Here is a 12,928-nt window from a genome sequence, read left to right as displayed (position 1 = left end):
GGTGAAACAGCATGGCATTATGTGGACAGGTTTGCCAAAAGCGTGAGAAAAGAATATTCCACCATTACTCTACTTCCCCTGCATTTACAGCGACACCTAATATTTAATTTGTAACATCTTCCCATAGTACGACATTTGCTTCCATGGCCCATCTGCTCTCCGGGGACCGTGCAGTGCATGATGTTTCCGTGCACCTATTTATATTACAGTAATAATAATGTTATTAAAAAAAAAACAATTGGAGCACTAATTTTGTTTTATTTTCTATTTAAATGAAGTTGCAATAATCTCCTAGACGTCTAAAGGAGCCTCTGTGTGTAATGTCATGTACAACGTTTTTTTTTTTTTTTTGTAAAAAAGCAAAACAAAGATTTTATAAAATTTGTGCACAGAAAAGACAAAGAGAATGATGTTTCTAACAATGACTTTGTGAAACATGTATAATAAAATGCAAACCTGTTTTATTTCCTGCTGGATCTGCTGTTAAATGTCTTTGTGCTGAGTGTGAGTATAAGGTGAGAGGCCAATGTATAGGTGTGAGAATGTAATGATGACTATAATACTGTTCAATGCTGTGGTTATTGAAAGTAGTGAAACCAAAAAGTCTGCTCTAATATCTCCATTCAGGTCATTCTGGGGTAATATTCCAGCAGCATGAAACCTCCAAGCTGTTAGTAGACAACGACTCCTTAGAACTCAGTCAACCAAATATTAACTGGGGTTCTGGTCAAACTAAGACCTCTCCAAGTGTCTCCCATGAGACCATAGAATTGGGTTCTGAGTATTGGGTAACATATAGACAATTTGAATCATTCCGTACATACATAAATAAATGTGTCCTGTTGGCCCAGGGTATGCCAGTTTATTATGGTGCCTCTAGGGATATCATCCTTATCCAATACACTACATTTTCGTGTGGAAGAACTGGAATCACACTGAGGTAATAAATAATGAAAAAACAATTAATATTTTAATTTAAATTGACTTGTTGTACTTTGTACTATGTAAGGTATTAAAAAATAAAAAAAATAACCTATCCACTTACAAAAGTAACCGTAGTTTCATTGTAATTTTAATTTTAGCAGGTAGTCAGTCATTTTAGTAAGGAGACTATATTGCAACTTTTGATGTTTTTGAGGGCTGCTATATTTTTAGTAGTGGTGCTTTTCATTTTTTAATCTTATTTACTATTTTCACACATTAATAACAAGTAAAACATTCCCAGATCACTATTGTAAAAGAGAGAGAGAGAACCATACTGGTGTAGAAGGAGAAAAGGGCCCTGCTCTTGCAAGCTTACAATCTATTAGTAGGTAAGAGGTTGACGCAATTTAATATATTAACTTCAGTGTTAATTACAAATCAATCTTCTTATTTTGAGATGCAAGTTTTGTAACTTTGTAATATTGTGTATCTCTTTCAAATTTGAACTTGAGGGCAAGTAACCTATGTCATCCACTCTAGATGTAGATGGTGGAAGCAGGATATCTAAGACTTAGATGACATAAATCTATAAATGTGATGTTCTGTTGAATCTTGTTACGGGGCTTAAGCCCCAGATGTAGCTTAAGCCTAGTAGTGTCCCCAATGAGGACACACCACCAACTGTAGACTGTGACTCTCATGATGTAAAGGTGGGGAAGTTGGCCAAAGTGAGTATGATGAATGAACCAAACTGAGCTGAAAATAACTTGTGGAGCTTGTGTGCAGGTCAAGCCAACTCACTCTATACAGGCAAGGTTTTTTAAGTATAGTCAGGCTGGGCTTGCTTTTACACTAATGCCAAATACACATGAGCTTTCCAACAATAGAAAATATATCCTTATAAGAATTGCTTTGAACGCAATGAAAAAAATGTTCATGTTATTACATTAGTGAGCAGATTTTGTGTGTAATGTTTTAATAACCAGTACGATACAGAAAGAGTCTCAGAACTCTGGTAAGCCCAAAAACCCAACCATTTCTTCTCATATGAACACAAATACCTCTTTAATTAGCACAGACCTGAAGACAGACACTGATTGATCCATCTGAAAACATGTTCTGTTTAAGGTATTTGAGGGCCAGCACTGAAAAACTCTACTATATATTAATACACACGTTTCTCCTGTTGAAGTTTAACAGGGAACTATTCATCGCCTGGGCAGTGAACTGCCTACACGTTAGCTTTCGTTTCAAAATGGATCATGATTTCTTAACATATTGAAAAAAAAAGAAAGCTTATTAATAATAAGAAAGTTAAGGCTAGCTGGTACATTTATCTTTTTGATGAATAATTCAGTACATTTGTGGAAATAAAATATGCCTTCTTCTAAAATGTTCTTCCATTAAATTCCATAAAAGGTTGTCCCACACACCAGCTCTCTAAAGGAAAAAATGGTTCTTTCACATTTTGGAATGTGTATTCTAGGGGCACAACACTAACTATTCAAATATTTTGAACTATTTAAAATTGAAAAATACACAAATATAAGAAGTTGTTGAGGAAATCCAGCTCAGGTGCATGTCGGTAAATATTAGTGACTAATAATCTAATAATAATATGACATGGAAATGTCAGGATATAAATATCTTAAAACTAATTGAACTGTTTTAGAAAGCCTGTTATAATAAATAGAGAATTTGAGAGAAATTGAGAATACAAATTTTTCTCATTTAAGGAAATATTAGAACATTTTTTTTTTCTAATGGACTTTGGATCTACATATAATTACCAAATGAGTAACTATCTTTGACCTCTATGAGTTGTGTGTCCTTTATGTGGTCTGCTCATTGATTCTTTTTTATCTTGGGTATTTACTGATTTACTTAAAGGGCTAATTGGTCCTCCAGACTTGTATCATAGAAATACATTGCCCCATTCTACATGTTACATGACTTGCAAGAATATAAAGCCACTAGGATTTCTAGATCCTAACCCTTTTTATCAGTACTTCACATGACAATAACCAGAACTCAACTGATTCCCTCCTGTGAGTTAACTTATTACATCGCACATTCTGTTTAGCAGATTACACACGTGCCTGTAATATGTGCTGGCCAGCAACACGTAGAATGCATATGTGATCTTGGAAAAATACTGTGCTAACCATAGCAGTAAGCCAAACACCAGGAGTTTTCCGCATGTTGTGGTTGTGGTTTTTGTCTCTATTGGATTGACTAAGCACTAGTACAGTCAGCACAATTTGCGAAACTATCCCAGAGTTAAGCTTATTCTAAATTCTGTTTTTGGTTATTACAACCCTGTCACGGAACCATCCGTGACTTTGGACTTGGGTGGCGCCTGGAGGCTGTATTTCCCATTATAGACAGTGGACCCCTGTATTACATTACATACTTCCAATCGGGGTACAGATCATTCCCGTCACAAACCCTACACTACAGTTTAAATATTTAGTGCTCAGAGGATTAAAACGTCTGCTGGTTGCCCCTTGTTTGGAATTTTCATTAATCAGGTTCCCTTCAGACAAATAAAGGGGCAATAAATAAAAGATTATAGAATGACTTATTCAGGGTGGTCAGATGGATTGAGGAAGCACGTAGTTTAAAAAATTAGACCCCTTCTCATATTTCTGTGTAGAACTTAACATCACAAGCTGAGCATTGTTCAGATGGAATGATTGGTACAAATGTTTTTTTTTTTAAATCATTAGAACCATATTCTATTTTTATTTTATTTTGTATTCACTTATATCACAGGGAACCCATGTAATGTTGCTTAATTGATTTTAAGTGCTAGACACAGTTTGTAAAAGAAAAAAAAACTAATAATTATTTAAAAAAATAGCATTTTACCTTGGCCTTTTTGTGACACTGTTATTTATTTGTCATGTTGGAGATGTTCCATTTTATTTGTTACATTATGCTTGAGCTAATTAAATGTGATTTTGCTAGAGGGCAGATCTCAAACAAATGTAATTATATAAAAGTATGTTGTTCATGACTTGTATTGACTTTAACCCCTTATGGACAATGGGCGGTCCCTAAACCCATTGAAAACAATGCATTTTGAGCCCGTACATGTACGGGCTTTGTCATTAAGAAGTTAAATCGATAAATCAACATATAGATAGTAATTTGAACATAACTATAGTCCAGGGTTCTCACTGGGAGGATCACAAGGTGAACCCTACTGAGTTTAATCATAAAACTTCATTTACTGTTGCTGCCAGCAAATCCCTATAAATTAGTCAAATACGACATCCTCCATGCAAAAGCCACATGTTACAAAAATTGCATGTGTCTATATTTGTGATTATACACAACAGAGCTTCTGATGAAAGCTCGAGTTAGTGCCTGAAGTCCGGCTAGGAAAGGTAACACACAACTTTAATGAACACTGAACTTACTGAAAGTGAATCACATTGGGAAAGACAAAAACGAAGGAACTCTCACACTCAGGGGTTAATGTGACTGAGGACCACGTTGGAGAAGAGAACATCTGTGACAGCCATAGTCTCAAAACATGCTTTTCTCTTCCACCAGAAACCCTGCGGATGGGGCTGAAGATGTGCTCTTGAGACTATGGTCTGGCTGCAACCAGAGTCAAACTATGCCTTTTATTCTTCTATTTTATTTCATTTTTTTTATTTGAGAAAGAGTAACAAATGGTGAGAAACAAGCCCCCTCACAGACAGACAGATAGATCAGGCTGATGGACACTCAAAAGAGCGGATAATAATAAATTGTATTACTTAAACAGAGTTTCTTAAAATGTACCACATGGGACACTTTTTATAGGAATAGCTGTTATTTCAATACTTGAAGACATAGACAAGACACAGCTGCTATTAAGGACATGTATAGGAGAATTGCATATTAGGATTACTACATTGGAAAAACCTTTCATTTGTGGTTACTGGCTGGAAACAGGTTCGAGAAGCACGGCTCCCAAAAGGAAAAAGCGAATATGTTAGCTGTAGAGAGGCTAGTTGTTTTTTTTTTTTACTTTCAAATAGGAAACACATCTTCAAACATACTGGTTTTAGACTTATGTTCATACAGTACTTTGGTGATTTTTGGTAACGGCTAGATAAAAAGTAAGTTCACATTAATAATAGAGACCACAAAATCTAACAAATAACAGAAAAGTTACAAAAAAGGCACCAAGAATTTCTCAAATAATAGAAAATATTTAAATATAAAAAAAATATCCCCCTTTACATAGAAACATAGGATTGGATGGTAGATAAGAAACAAATGACCCATATCTAGTGTACCCATTTTTCCTGCTGTAAACATTAATCAGGATTAGATTCAGTATAGCGGTATCCCCGTATGCTTAGATTCCTTTACGGTATTATCCATCCTATACATCTTCTGCTGGGAGGCTGGATCATTTATCTACCACCCTCTCAGTAATAATGTTTCTTCCAATAATAATAATAATATCCTGTGGCTTTGTGAAGTCATGATACTGGTCTTGTCAGAAGGTGTAGACACTAGCCACATCTGTTATCAGTTTGGCTATATCAAAATTTGCAGAGCTACACCTGGGATAGATAACTTCTGATGATCCACCTGCCATGGGTCATCTACGATGGACAGCCAAACATGTAGTTAAAATCAACCACAGCGTTAGTAAATGATGCTGCACATATCGGAGCCACTCTGTAGCCCAGAAAGAGCTTCTTGAGGAAGGACATAGAGTTCTATAAACTCTGCTTGGCAAACACATAAGTGTTCTTAAGCAAAACCTGCTTTGAATAGTGTAAAGATGAACACATACAGTACATCGTAGAACTCAAAAAACACTCAGAATAAATATCATAGAGTAGTAGATTCACTGGATAGTAGAATAAAAAACAGTATGCTATATAAGACTTGACCTCAGTCATACCCAAATGCCAACTCTGAGATACATTTTTGTATAGTCTATCGCTATATATATATATATATATATATATATAAATAAAACAGATTTTAATTAAAAAGGGTGAAAATTTTAATTAGAAGGGTAAACAATGTATTAGAATTGATGAGAAACCACAGTAAAAGTGATCAGTTTAAGTAATGCTTAAACTAATAGCATCATAGAATTGATATAATAAAGTGTTTCTTCACTGGGGTGGTGAATATGTGGAAAGGGCTTTCAGCAGATATGGTAGAGACTAATACAGAAACTTAAGTATACCTAACCATGGATGTTTAAGTATTTGCTGCAGACTACATGGCTCACGTATTCATTCATCTGCAAAAAAAATATAGATTAATGAAGGGAGACTCTAGAGACATGATAATTGGAAGAGTGCCTACTATTGAAATACATTTTCTATTTAGTATTGTAAATGGTTAATTGCATTATGACGTTCAATTTAATCATTACCTAAAAACCCACATTTGGTCTTGCTCATGAGAATCAATGCTTAGTTTGAATATGTACTTATTCATTATGAATGAGAATGAATGCCCCTTCAGAAGGAGAAATCTTACACCCAAAACATTAACTACATGTATGGCTTGAACACCAAGATACAGCCCCAGCTCATACAGAGAGGCTCATTTTTACTAAGTGGCTCTGTACTGACTTGCTCTATTTATCTATCTGCAGTTGGCCACCTGGAGTCCTAGCGGTTTATATGCAAACTGGGAAGCTCATTCAAAACGCTGGAACCCTGCCATGCTGGGAATAAAGAGGAGTCTTGTTCATGAAATAGCCCTTATTTCTATTTGCCACGTGGATATCCAGTTTGAATAGTAGCTGCAGTGTGGACAGTATGCCCTAGGAAATCCACAAAATCAACATACGAATTAACCCTCCAGCTATCTGAACTTCCCAAAAGCGAAGTGCTTCGCCGTATATTCCCGTAACCATTAATACAAACAAAAATAAGTGAGAGTTTTAAAATGTTACCTATAACCTGACAGAAGAAATAGATATTCCCTGAATATTTAAATATCTGTATTCTATCACTCCCCTGGGTTAGGTAGTATATGCTGGTTTAATTGTCATACTGAAACAATAAGCATATCAAAATAACCTATAAAAGCAAAAAAAAAATTTGGGTTTTGAATGTCCTTTTAAGTTCAAATTAATTGGCTTAATTTGAATTAATTGGATTTTTGTAAGATCTCGTCTCCCTTATTCCAAATTTAAAATAAATATTAGAAGTTTTTTGGGGAAAGATTACATTTTTTATCTAATCCAAATAAACTTTTCAAGTTCCTAAGTAAATTTACCAGCCTTAATCACATCAGTCAATTAGGAAAAGACTTTGTCATGATAGACGGAACATGCAGAACTGCACAATCATTTCATCAGTAATATAGCTGTCGCTGTCCCAAATTGTACGAGATCCCATCTTTGATTTCACAGGATTCATTAAAAAGGGAGAGTGACACAGAAAGGCACGGTCATTGATTTTGCATCAAGTAGGTTTTTGATCCCTTGACAAAATAACTCTATGTGTTTGATGGTAAAATCAATTTCCCCCTTTGGGAGCAGAACCATAACCTGTGACCTACAATCATCCTGAAGAGTATATTAGAAACGCATTGACAACAAAGAACACTGACAGCTACAGCTTCATGGGTAGATGAGCCGCTGCGTAGCTATGGGGTAACAGCACGCTTTCATTTAGACATTCGCCTAATTGTCATAAAAACATTTTTTTTAATAATTTGCTCATCGGCTCTTCCAAACATTTGTTTGTTGACGAACGGTCAAATCGGTGTTAGAATGTTCTTGCGTAAAAGAAGATGTTTCATTTTTACTTTTTGGCTTAGGTAGGAAAAAGGATACAATTTTGACCAAATTTAACATGATTTGGGGAAATAATATACAAAGCCAGACTGGCCGACTTTGGCCTGGAGGGGACTGGCCTAGTAGCCGAGCAGCATGGAGTATGGATTCAATGGCTCAGCTAGTTTCTGCACTCTTAGGCTAGGTTTCCACTTGGTTTTTTTTAGCTAAAAACGCCCATAAAAACGCCAATAGCGCCACCTGGCGTTTTTTTAGTGAAAAAACGCAGCAGCCAGATGTTAGCTGTTCTTCAATAGGAAATCGCAGAATGCCATATCCACTTAGCGTTTTTTTGTTTGGCGTTTTTTCAGTCCTCTTTGGCGTTTTTCTGCTTTTTTGGGCTCTGTGGCAGTTTTTCAAAATCGCAGCATGTTGACACTCTGGCGTTTTTTGCAAGGAAATCTTGGCGTTTTTCTCCAATAGAAGTCTATGGGAGAGAAAAAACGCCATGAAAAAGCCATGTGGGTTTATTGCCTTGGCGTTTTTTATGGCGTTTTTTCCACAGTTACAATGCAGAGGATGGACCCAGTATCTGTGTGTCCTACGAGAAATAGGCTGGAAACAAACAGTTTCACACAAAACAAAGTTCATATTGAATTCTACACCATTTGGAACAAACATGCCATTACAAACAAACATACGCGACACATCAACTGGATCCTGCCTGCCAAAAGCAACAGCAAACAATTTGCACCATCATTTGGGGCCAATCTTCCTAGAGGAGCAGACATTCGGAATAAAGCATGCCTTACAAACCACAGAAAAGAGACAAAAAGATCCGCCGGGGCGTTTAAGTAGAACTCTACCAAGTAAATGACATCAGGGGGCAGATACTTGCCATTTATCCTAATCCCTTTTAGCTGGGTGAAACTTCTAACTTGTAAAGGCTGGAAAAACTGCCTAAGGTCAAAAAAAGCAATTTCCACAGAAAGGCTAAAACGCCAGAAAAAACTCCAGAAAAAAACGCCAAAACGCAGAAAAATGCAGTGGCAGTTTTCTTGGCGTTTTTCATCAAGAAAAAAAACACAGGACAAAAACCCAAGTGGAAACCTAGCCTTACAGTGGAAAAACGAGCGCTAGATTGTAACAAAACGGTCTTCGAGTTAACACCAAGAGCGGTCAAGTAACAAGTGTTAAGTGTTCAACCTCACACAGGCATTAGTAACTCTAATTGTAAATTGTGTAACTCTGAAACTCCACGCAACTAATGCTTTTTTTTTATTTAAAATGACTGCCTGCCTGAGAGGAGCATATCTCTGGGCAGCCAATTGAGCTTTTAAATTCAATTAAGCTAAAGTAGTCTTTAAATGGGTAGACATCCCTTTAATCTGATGCAAAGCTTTACAGATATATATGGTATTTAAAGCCTACATTTTCATTATATATAATAAATAATAATAATAATAATCTACCTGGATTTAATTTATATTAAAAATTTAAAAGGTGCCAGCATTGCAGGGGTTAATTTTAAACTCTTATTGGAGGGTTATTTCCTTGTTTTTTGGCTTTTTTTTCTACCTGTATAGTATTAGAGTAGTCTGCAATCTTCGTTACCGAAAGCCCCTTTCAAATTACCATAGATACGGTATATTTGTAGTAATGTATGCATTAAAACATTCAGAACGTGGTCATATAAAAATATACCTTTGTAGCAATGCTGACGTGCAGAAATGATGGTGCAAAGTTAAAACAATGGTCTAACAGTAGGGAAAAAAAAAGGCTGTAAAAATAACCTGGTGCAATGCTGGCAAGATTTTATTTATTAAAATAATATCCAGTCACTTATTGATGATATAATTAAAATTCGTAGTAGAAAGTAGTAATATATATATATATATATATATATATATATATATATATATATATATACCTATGCACTATATAAAGTACATTATATAGCATTTCAGTGCTGGAACCTATTAAACTTTATGTGGCAATGGAGAGGTTCATTTGCGCATGTAAAAGTGTATTTGGATTCCCCTGTGCATGTGTCATGTGTTAACCTGCTTTTTGACCTTTTTGACTAAAATGGTCTATTTTTGTACAGACCTCATTAAATCGCTTAAGTGCAGATGTTTATCTGTAGCATTTTAATGGCCTTGGTCTACATACTACCTCTGAGAATTTGATTCACCTCTGTTAAAATCAGTTAAGGTTTAAATGGGTCACTGGATCAGGCCCATGGTTTCTGAAAAAACACATGACGACCCCTATACGATATTGGACAATTCTGTCTTACACAAAGTGGTGCTCGTATTTAAACTGTAGTACTGAAAATCTCGGTTCCAGTTCATCTCAAAGGTGTTCGATGGGGTTGAGGTCAGGGCTCTGTATAAGTTGGAAGCATAGCATTGTCCAAAATGTCTTGGCATGTCTCCTTCAGCATCCCAACACATTTGGCCAATGCTATGCTTTCAACCTTGCAGGAACAGTTTGGGGAAGGCTCTTTTCTATTCCAGCATGACTGTGTCCCAGTGTACAAAGCAAGGTCCAAGACATGGTGTGGAAGAACTTGACCGGCCCACACAGGGCCCTCACCTCAACCCCATTGAACATCTTTGGGATGAACTGGAACGGAGATTACAAGCCAGGCCTCCTTGATCAACATCAGTGCCTGATCTCACAGATGCTCTACTGAATGAATGGGCAAAAATTCCTACAGAAGCACTCCGAAATCTTGTGAAAAGGCTTCCCAGAAGAGTTGCAAATGGGGGACCAACTTCATATTAATGTCTATGTATTCCGAATGCAATGTCATAAAAGTTCCTGTTGGTGTAATGGGCAGGTGTCCCAATACTTTTGTCCATATAGTGTGTATATGTACATCCTCTAGATTGCAAGCAGGGCCTTCTTTACCTCATGTATCGATTCCTCTTTCATCGATTCTAGATTTTTCTCACCCTTTGAATGTATGGACTGTAAGTGCTGCGTAAACTGTTGGTGTCATATAAATCTAAGATAATAATAATGATAAAGATCTCCAGGGTTTAGCAGAGCAATGCAAATTATTTTCAAATAAGATCCCATTGAACTTCACAGCATCTTTGCTCATTTCCATAACAACTTAATGGAGCTGTCAACACATGGCTAAACGTCTCGCTGTCTAAGTTTTTGAAAGACAGGATTTTGCGAATAGAACTAAACTCTTTAGATTTTATGAAAGACATGATATACCTGCATAGCCCACTCTCTAGCCGTCAAACAAAAAAAATATTCCGGGAAAATGACAATTTGAGTTTTCCTTTAAAAGCACAGTTTATGAAAGAGGTTTAGGATTTAAATAACACAATGGTTTTGCTTGAAAGCAGATAATGTTCCAACGGAGGCTCTTAAACATATGAGAAAAACAAAAACAATACAGGTAATTTGGGATTTTATGTGGGAGGATGAAACTATGACAAAGTGAATAAAACAATAATAAGTATTGTAGTAGGAAGGTGCATGTTTTTGCATTTATGTTCTCAAGGTCTCCATTATCAGGTATGCGCACGGTAATAGTCCATCTTGGACAAAAAATCATTTCAAAACATTGCATTTCTTTTTTAACTGTTTCAGTGATAGACTTCTACCCAGTATGCCAAACAACACACTAATACCGCTAGATCGTAAGCTCGTTTGAGCAGGGACCTCCTCACCTGTTTCTCGAAGTCAAATATGTTATGTTATATATACTACTTATGTCCAGTTTACCTATTACAGGCATTTTAACATATTTAGCAACAGGAAAGGCCCAGACTGGCTTTTAGTCACACAAGGCACATGCCATCAATTGGTTTGTGTGCTTGGATGGCCAGTGACCCGTTGTAAGGTTTGTCTGCCTGCTGAATACACACTGCAAAAGTGCTTGTGATGTGAAATTGTAGCATGTGGCCACGAGCATCCAGCAGATGAGTACATGCATGTGATATATCAGCTACTGTCTCAGTGTCAATGGGTAAATAATCACCCCGGGTATTTAAGACATTATCTAATGAAGTCTCATGGCTAGGATATATTACACAAAAAGGCACACGTTCCTCCTGTTTATTAACCACTTTTTGGGTCTTAGTATATACTAGGTTGCGTACAACATTATTATTGATTGATTTATGTAGAGCCATCGGATTATGTGGCCTTGTGCAATGGGGTTAAAGGAACATCTACTGTCAAAAAGTGGGTATTATGAGAACACTCTTGGTGACAGTACAATTCTGCATGCACCAAGGTTGAAATATTTTCATGCATGGCAACTGCACCTTCCGAACCTTTCATTTAGTGATATGACTATGTTGTTAGCGAGTATTTAGCATGCAGCTGGAGCTTGGGTTCCTGGACATCCTGGTATACCTGGTGTTTTACTAGAGAAGCCCCAGTGACCATGTTGTTCAGCCGCAGATCCTGGTTTAATTTTTCACTCGATCATATATTTGCCTATTATACTACTTTTCAAACAGAATCTGCGTAGGAAACTATGTTTTACAATTTATTCTGTTTTATACATATAAATAACAATTTTAATAAATGTATGTAAAAAAAAAATTGTAGAAAACAAAATCATTTGAAACAAACTGAATGGTTGGTAATAAAGGAGAAAAGCGAAAAAATATTCATATTGGCATCTTTACGATGGTCTTTTATGCAGTAGATCCTCCAAGCATGAGGCATGGCCTCTTGTGGTGCCTAAAGGTATTACATGCATATTTTTAACTACAAACCAAACAAAAATGGATGATGCAGTGTTTCAGCCATAAATTATATTTTATATATATATATATATATATATATATATATATATATATATATATAATGAGAAACTTTATAAGTCCTGTGTATGTCTAGTAAGGAGTTCATTTAACAAACTGGATTTCAGTGATTCAATACTTGGTTTTAAAGTTTCTTACTGGTCTCATCTACGAGGTAGAGCTATTGAGTCACAGTAAACAGTTATTTTTACCATCTGATGACAGTATCATATAAAAAAAACTTTGAACATGTAACCATATCTTACTTTTTTTTTAAATATAGAGAGTATATGGTGCTGCTGGATTGCACATGCATACATTTTGAAAAATGTTACTGTCTTTTAACGGGGGTGGTATGTTAAGCAGAGACCTGAAATTCTTCTGCCTGCATCATCTTTTTGAGAATACAGAGTGTGTTCTGCACAGCGTGACTCTTCAAGCTCTTGGAATGGAATGGCTAGAATGT

This window comes from Sceloporus occidentalis, unplaced genomic scaffold (genome assembly GCF_023333645.1).
Source record: "Sceloporus occidentalis isolate IW3139 unplaced genomic scaffold, rSceOcc1.0.p SCAF_26, whole genome shotgun sequence".
In the NCBI taxonomy this organism is placed as follows: Eukaryota; Metazoa; Chordata; class Lepidosauria; order Squamata; family Phrynosomatidae; genus Sceloporus; species Sceloporus occidentalis.
Note: the sequence above shows the minus strand (reverse complement) of the source record.